Source organism: Chiloscyllium plagiosum, unplaced genomic scaffold, assembly GCF_037043375.1.
Source record: "Chiloscyllium plagiosum isolate Xiang-an unplaced genomic scaffold, Cpla_swu_hap1 HiC_scaffold_46, whole genome shotgun sequence".
Classification (NCBI taxonomy): Eukaryota; Metazoa; Chordata; class Chondrichthyes; order Orectolobiformes; family Hemiscylliidae; genus Chiloscyllium; species Chiloscyllium plagiosum.
Window position 1 is genome coordinate 48,066,592 of NW_028270184.1, and position 8,753 is coordinate 48,075,344.

Here is an 8,753-nt window from a genome sequence, read left to right on the forward strand (position 1 = left end):
TTAAGGACTGAATATGTTGTCCCTGTATCTACCAAAAAGATATCTGGCGCACCTTCCACATATAATACATTTTCCCTTGATACTAGAATTCGCTTCTTTTTATCAACACCTCAATGTCAGCGACCTGAAACGTTCGAGTTCCTTTCCAGATACGGAGTTGTTTTTTTTTCTCATTCCTTGACTGTTGATATGGTATTTTACTGTCCTTGTAAGTCTGCTATTAGTTCGATTTAACTTTACATTTTTTTTTCGGTCTGTCTGCAATACTTGCCTCTGCAAAGTCACGTACTTACTTCTTTGTTTCCCTGTGCTTTTATTGGTTTCAAAATACACGTTAATTTTCCATTACAATGGATATCACATTATTTTTACAGGTCGCTGCAACAGCGAGGGCCGAAGTGCCTGTATTGAATTGTAACGTTCTATGTTGTAAGCTACATTTCCTGCTGGCTTCCAATAGCTCTCCTCATTTGTGAAAGTTTCCAGTCACATTTTGCAGAGATTTGTCTGCACTTCATTTAATCGAGGCAACTATTTCCTGCTCAGAATGTGATCCCTGTACAATGGAGAGAGGAAAACAGAGTCGCTGACAAAGCTGAGATCACTTACGGTCTGTCCAGAATCAAGAAAAACTATCCCGATCTTCCAGTCTCCGATAACTTCAACATTACGCTGTTCCCACCCTTCCAGCTCTCTGTCCTGATGAAGGACTGTTGCCCGAAACGTCGATTTTACTGCTCCTCCGATGCTGCCGGAACTTCCGTGCTTTTCCAGCACCACTCTAATCTAGACTCTGGTTTCCAGCACCTGCAGTCATTGTTTTTACCCAGTTGATTTTAACCCTACTGCGAATCGTCTTCCAAGGATGCTTGCCTTGAAGACGTTTTCCTCTTCTCTCTACGATCTCTCCACTCTTCAGGCTCTCTGCCTGTATTCCTGATGAAGGGCTGTTGCCCGTAACATCGAATTTACTGCTATTCGGATGCTACCTGAACTGCTGTGCTTTTCCAGCACCACTCTAATCTAGACACTGTGTTCCCAGGCTACGATTTCAGTCTCTGGTCTGCTGCAGTGCTTCTTCTAGGCACAATACAAGCTGGAAGACCGGCAACTCATTTTCTACTGACAGCCCATGCAAACTTTAGGAACCAAAATCGAGTTATATCATTTTAGATATCGTCCGCCCTCTTCCACATTCTTCACCCACCCGCCCATCACATCTCTCCGAAGACAGATCATTGGACGCGAAACGTCAACTTTCCTTTCTCATCAGAGATGGACAAGAGCTGCTGATTTTGTACAGACCTTTTGGCTTTTCTTCAGAGAACTTTGCTTTTCCGTTGTAATCGCAAGACTGCTGGAAGCGTCTGATTGCAGGAGGAGAAGTTCACAGGAGATGAAAAGAATGGCAAGGGTTGGACCTCTCCCATTGTGACGGTAGACGAGCTCGGCTGGGGTTGTTTATCTAAGCGCAGTGAAGGCTGAGTGAGAAACCGATTAAGTGCACATTTTATGAAGAGGATAGATATGTATGACAAGGATAAGCCTGTATTAGGAAGGAATAGAGTGACATGAATGAAAGACAGGAGACAAGATATTTTGAGGAGATTTGGGAAGAATGCTTTCACCGATAGCGTGTTGTTTATTTGGAAATCATTATCTGAACATGTAGTAAAGCTAACTGTCATGAGAACGTTTCAGCAGTCTGTAGCCGAACACGGGAAGAGCCAGAGCACACGTGGAAAAGGGCCAGGTACTGAAAAGTGTGACGAAGGCAGACAGACGCGAAATGGGTGTCCTGAATGCAATGGGTCAAAGACAAAGTTGCATGCTTAAAGCAGCCTCCTACCGCGGCTCTGTGGCGCAATGGAAAGCGCGTTGGACTTCTATGCTTTTGTCCAGGTTGCGATTCAAAGGTTGTGGGTTCGAGTCCCATCAGAGTCGAGTTTTAGTTTATTGTTTGGAAGGTGGTCAGACCAGACTCGGCTGTCCTCTGAAAACCCAACAATATTCGTGCAGAAACCCACTGTCTCGAAACGGAACATTTTCCTCTCACAATTTACATTTTCAATGTCTATTTATGGTAAAGGCCGATAAATATCTGTTAGCCACTAGGCAACACGATGACGTGGATGGGCTGAAAAAAGACTTAACATTGTTGTGTCAGCCATGATGATATCGAATGACGTGGCAGGGCAGGATCGGTGTTAAGAATGGCCTCCTTCTGCTCCTTTGTGTCTGTGCCATTTCTGGCCCAAGCTTTTAAACAATCACAATGAGGACAATATGAATTAAAAACCAAGTAATATATTGGTCTCACCTCCAATTCGATTCCCTCCCAGCTGGAATAGACAGCTCTTCTTTCAGATGTAGATCAGACAGTGAAGGATTCTCACAAGCTCCCCTTTCAGGCTGAATGTTCCTTCACATAGGTTTCCAAGTGGACACATGGAGCAAGCAATTGCATGGATGCTGGGGATTCAGGAGCAGATTTCCCCTTTGCTGGTCTGGAATTCTGACCAAGGTAATGAACGTGAATTTCTGACATTTTGAGTCTTACTCTGTATTCTTACGACTTTACTAATTAAACTGAATTTCAATTTGCCCTTGCATAACATTATTCAGTCTTCACTGTTTATAAAAAAACATGCCACGTGCTCGTGGATGCAGTATGATGAATATTGTTGACGTTGTGTGCAGTGTGGGTCGATGTGTCATATGAACATGCCAAAGGACGTTGGTGAAATATCAGTGAATCGAATTTTCTGACGAATTGAAGCCGATAGAAGGAAAATACCAGTACAGTGGCGACATAACATTGCCTGTGATCAACGCAGGAAACCATGGTATTCGTATGCAGTGTTCAATAAAGCCGATTTTCACCACATTTTTCTATGTCATTTTCCTGAACCTGATGCTTCATAATCGATGATCCATGATCAGTATAACCTCCTATGCACTGTGTTTCATGTCAGATCCACAGAAAAAATGAGGAATTGGGATGTGGATCCCAGTGGTAAGTTCAGGAGCCATTCGGCATCATCAGACGACAGGTCCAGTGGTGCAATTAGTTAGTTTGCTGTACTTGCATGGCATGACGGCAGGACATGAGCTGCCAAAGTTGCGCTTTCGATTCTCGCCAGATCTTTGCTTTACTGATAGTGAACAGAGATGATTGCAACTTCAAGCTTCAGAACAGTTCAAACCCAGAATATTACACCGCAAAAACGTACCGTTGGCCCTAATGTTGCACCGACCTATGATACCAATCTGAAGTCCATCTGAACAGCATTTTACCATTATAAGCTGTTAGTTATCCAATGATCATTTAATTGCCCTGAAGGTTGGTGAGTCTACGACTGTTGAAGGTAAGACGCTCAGCACCCTTACTACTCTCTGAGAAAGGAATCTACCTCGGCATCTATCACCCCAAAATTACATCGATGTGCCCTTGTGCCAACCATCACCATTTGAAGAAAAAGGCCTTCACTTTCCACCTTACGTCAACCTCTGATCATCCTTTTTGTCTCTATTAATTCACATCTCAAAATTCTCATCTCTATCAAAAACAGCCTCAAGTCCCTCAGCGTTTCCTCGTTAGAGCTTCCTATCATAGAAGGAAACATCCTAGGAAATCTCATCTGTAACCTTTCCAATGCTTTCACATCCGTCCAATAATGTGGCGATCAGAACTGCACGCAACTCTACAAGTTTGGCCACAGCAGAGAAATCTCTGGAGCTGCAAAGGGATCATTTGGCCCTGAAACTCAATCCCTCTCCCAATAAAATCTAACACACTGTGCTCCTTGCAAGCAAATCGATCAACGTGGATGTTAACTTTCATAGTTTTATGGACATAGGCACCGAGACCTCTCTGCACATCTAAACTTCCAAGAATATTACAATTAGCCCAGAACTCTTTATTCTTGTTGCTCCTTCCAAAGTAAATCATCTCACACTGTTCCGTATTAACCTCCATTTGCCACCTCTGAGCTCAGACCTGCAGATTATCCATGTCCCTCTGTATCCCGCAGCAGACTTTGGCACTGTTGATAATTCCATCGAGCTTAGTGTATTCAACGAATTCACTCATCATTCATGACCCTAACCCAGGTCATTTATAAAAGTGACAAACAGCAGTGGACCCAAAAAGGAACCTTGTGGTACACCATGAGTAACTTCAGGATGACTATATCCCATCAACTACCACACTCTGTGTTCTTTCAGCTCGCCAATTACAGATCTAAACCGCTAAATCACCGTCAATCCCATGTCTCTGTATTTTATGCCAGCTAAAGAGTTCTCATGTCCCCGCTTCGCTCTAAGTAGCTCTCTCTTATGGACCTGAAGAAGTGCTTATGCCCGAAACGTCGATTCTCCTGCTCCTTGGATGCTGCCTGACCTGCTGCGTTGTTCCAGCAACACATTTTCAGCTCTGATCTCCAGCATCTGCAGACCTCACTTTCTCCTCTCTTTTGGACCATCCTGGCTAGCTTTTAATTTTCAAGTGTCTTATTTCCGCCTTCATATCTCATGTTTACATGCACCTCCTTCTCCTCTTGACAAGAAATTTAACTTTTTCAGTAAAAATGGCTCACAGTCTTGACCTCATATTCCCTGCATGACGCACACATACTTATCAAGGACATGCAGGAGCTCTTCCCTGAACAAGCTCCATATTTCAGGTGTGCATAACCCCTGCGGTTACTTTCCCCATCTGGTGCATCCTAACTCTTGCCTGATCACATCGTACTGGCCTTTCTCCCAGCGGTAACTCATGCTCTGTGATATATGTATCTATTCCTATCCATCATTAAATAAACATACCGAATTGTGGTCACTCTCACCAAAGTGCTCACTTACCTCCAAATCGAACAGCTGACTTGCTTCATTACGTAGTACCAAATCCAATGAAGTTTTGATTCTTGTTGGCCTGTCTACATGCTGCGTCACGAAACCCTCCTGCACACATGGATAAAGACTGACCAATCAGAGGTAATCAAACAATCATATTTGGAAAGTTAAAGTTCCCCACTACAACTACCCTGTTACTTTCGTTCCTATTCAGAATCATCTTTGCAATCTTTTCCTCCATATCTCTAGAACATTTTGGTGGTGACCTCTACTTTCCTGACTTTAATCTCAGCCCATTCTAGTTCAGCAGATTCAGTAGAGTCCACACCAAATATCCTTTCTGCTACCATAGTACTGTCTTTGACGAATAACGTCGTATCTCCCCCTCTGTAACGACCTTCCTGTTCTTACTGAATACGAAAACCTATTTCTGACCTCACCACTCACAACTTCCGGCACATTGCAGCTAAAATTCAGGTTCGCACTCCGCTGCTGAATTCGTTTAAACCCTTCTCAATAGCGTTAGAAAATACACCTCAAGATATTGGTACCCTTCAGGTTCAGGTGAAGACCATCCTGTTTGTAGAGGTCCAACTGACTCCAGAATGAGCCACAACTATCCAGATATCCGGATCCCTATTACCTGTACCATCCTTACAAACACGTGTTCTCCTGCTCTCTCCCTATTCTTTCCCTTACTACTACGTGGCATGTGTAACAAATCAGAGAGAACAACTCTGTTTGATCTCGATCGAATATGTCACCCTTGATCCCTGAATTTCTGCCATACATCCACATCAATTTTCTGACCTATGTTGTTGGTGCATATGTGAACCATGACCTCGGGCTGCTTCCCCCTCCCACTGAAGGATCCTGAAAATACGATGTGAGACATCACCACCCCTGGTAACTTGGAGGGATCACATCAATCATGGGCCTGCCCTATAACCACAGAAACTGCTATCGGTCCCCTTCACTATTTAGTCCCCAGTAACTATTGCTCTCCTCCCCTCTACCCTACCCTTCTGATCAACAGGGACAAACACTCTACCAGAGACCTGTACCCCATGGCTTACCCCTAGTAAGTCATCCCCCCATAAAGTAACAAATACGGTATGCTTGTTACTAAGGGGCACGGCCATAGCGGATGCCTGGACTGACTACCTGTTCCCTTTTCGTCTCCCGACTGTATCCCATCGATACAGTCTTGTACCTGAATTGTAACTGCCTCCATATCACTCCTCTCTTTTCCCCTCAGACTCCCGAAAGATGCAATGTCCAGCTCCATTTCCCTCATGCAGTTGCCAAGGAGATGGAGTTGGGTGCACTTCCCGTAGATTCAAATGTCAGGGACATTACTGTAAACTCCAAGCTCTCACATTCTACAGGACGGTCATTCAAATGGCCGACCATCCATTTCGAATGTTCTGAATTCACACACACACACACAAACACACACACACACACAGATATGCGCGTATATATACATATATATACATATACATATAAATATATGTGCACATGCATATAAGTGTGTGTATATATATATATATATATATATATATATATATATGGTTACAAGTTGCAAAAGAACGTTGAGTAAAACAGCACTCATTCTAAAAAAAAAAGATTTCTTGGAGTGTACTGTCCTTGGGAAAGACCTCAGTTACTTAAGACCAGCCATAAATACTCGCTGAGTGAATATCCATCACTCAATAGAGAAACTGAGGCGATTTTTGAAGTCGATGGCGTTTCGCATGTCGCTGAGCCTGCGCTGTGTTGAATTTTGGAAATGATGTTTAGCTCGTTTCATATTACTGATATTGCTGCAAACTCGCACATGCCATTAAAACAATCCACAAAGTAATGGATTTATCTCATTGGACATTTTGACTGATCTCGAAAAAACATGAATCAAAATGACAAAGATGTTTTTAAGTACTGCTATGAAGATTACAGAATTCAAACAAGAATATTTTTCGTGTCTTGTCATTGTATATTTTTGGGGAAGATGAGTGAGCGGCAAATGGACTCAGTCCCTTCTCTGTGATGCAGCCAAATTTTCCAATGCAACAGATGAAAGAAAAAAGGTGCATTACATCGGCAGGTCAGTTCCAACTCACGATAGTATAGTTTCACTTTGATTATCGCCATCGTTGAAAATATTAGCTAAGTTGGGAGATCAGGATCCTGAGGGTATGCTGAGACATTGCGACAATTAATCACGCACTGTTGGCATCACTTTATATCATAAACCAGTTATGTAGCGGACTGAGCTAATCGGCTTCCCTTAAATGCTGATCTAACACAAACAGCTCAGTTCTTTTACAAATTATAAAAGTTCACGTAGAACAAGCTGCTCAACCTTTCCTCGCAATCAGCTCATTCTATACTTAGTCGTACTCAATTGCAGGTGTTATGAGGTTTCTTTCCAATTAACGTTAACCTATTAGAGAGTGTGCACCTAACGCGTATCCATCCTGGCTGCCCAGACTCCCTGTCCCGGTGAAATTCACTCCTTGTGTGTCTGCACGCGTCTTTCCAAATATTTTAGAATCAGCTTCTGAATAATTTTTCCTGCAAAAAAGTAATAATTTTCGAGTTCAATAGCTGTAGAGGAAAAAAGAAAACGTGCTCCAAACTTCTCTTTATCATTCATCGCTGGTTTTGAAGTTCTAAACTCGAGATGTAGATCCATCCGAATGAGGGAATTTCCCTCCTGTTTACTCTCACCAAATTCACATCGCCTGGATACCTTCTCTATGGACACAACTCACTTTTACCTGGTGTCACGTCACATGATGTATTTGTCTTTGCCCCTTCCCATGAAACCCCGCCTTGTCTTTTCAAATGGCATTATCCCACACTACATCGTTGGCTTCCTTTCCATTTCCTTGTTTCCAAGTTAACGCTGTCCATTCTTCCTGACGTCTTTTCATTTACAGTCATCGGAATCCATGGCTTTTATTATCTCTTTATATCCCAGTATAGAAATGGTGCCGGGTCCAATGCAACACATGAAAACCCGCTCTAATGCTGGATACTGCTATTACCAATGCAGGGAAAATGGGAGCTACTTCAGTCAAAAGGGAATCTGTTGGTTGTCGCACAATGGATCAATCCCTGACTGGGAAGTGACTGCTTTTCCTCACTTTTCTCCCCTGTCTGAACATGTGCTACAGCAACACAGTAAGGGATCATAGAATGCCTACAGTTCAGAAACTGGCTATTCGATGCAACAAATGCACACCAATCCTCCAGGAATTAACCCTCACATAACAATTCCTTACCCCTTTTCTCTTCATTTGCATCTGAATAAGGCACCTGACTGACAGTCGACTCAGTTGTCGGCAAATCATATCTCTGGCGCTGTGAGACAGCAGTGATAAACAGTGAGCCACCTTGCGGCCCTGTACAATATTGCAAGGTACATGTGAACGCGTTTGAAATGCGATTCCTGTCAAAGATGCTCTACTTTTGTTGTTGCCCTTATCAGGAACAATAATTCCTGAATCCCTGAACAAGAAATGAACCCAAACCACAGCGGTGAAAGCGCTGCATCGTAACCACTAGTCGTCCAGGAAGGGCGGCATGTGTAATTGCATCTTCTCTTCACAGCATAGCTTTCTTTCCTTGCGATGAGAAATTTATTCCAAAAAATAATGTTCGTGACAAGGTCTGGAGATTTATCCGCCTTTGAACATTTTCTGAGACCTTCAGCAATTATTTTCCTGTAATATGAAATATTCATCAGTATGTATTTCCATGATTTCTGCAGTCTCCTTAAGTGCAACATATCTCAAACTAAACTATTCCATCTTGCTTGCATTTGGTCTGTATCCCTCTAATCATTTCTTCTTCATCTAAATGTCCAAATGTCTTTCTAATAATGTAACAGT

At 42.8% G+C, this 8,753-nt stretch overlaps 1 non-coding gene across 1 annotated transcript; it reads left to right on the top strand.

Annotated features, from left to right (window-relative positions):
* The first annotated feature begins 1,852 nt into the window (after nucleotides 1-1,852).
* Nucleotides 1,853-1,944, top strand: trnar-ucu (transfer RNA arginine (anticodon UCU)). The gene is given in 2 exon segments: nucleotides 1,853-1,889; nucleotides 1,909-1,944. It is a non-coding gene; the product is annotated as a tRNA-Arg (tRNA).
* The last annotated feature ends 6,809 nt before the right edge of the window (nucleotides 1,945-8,753 follow it).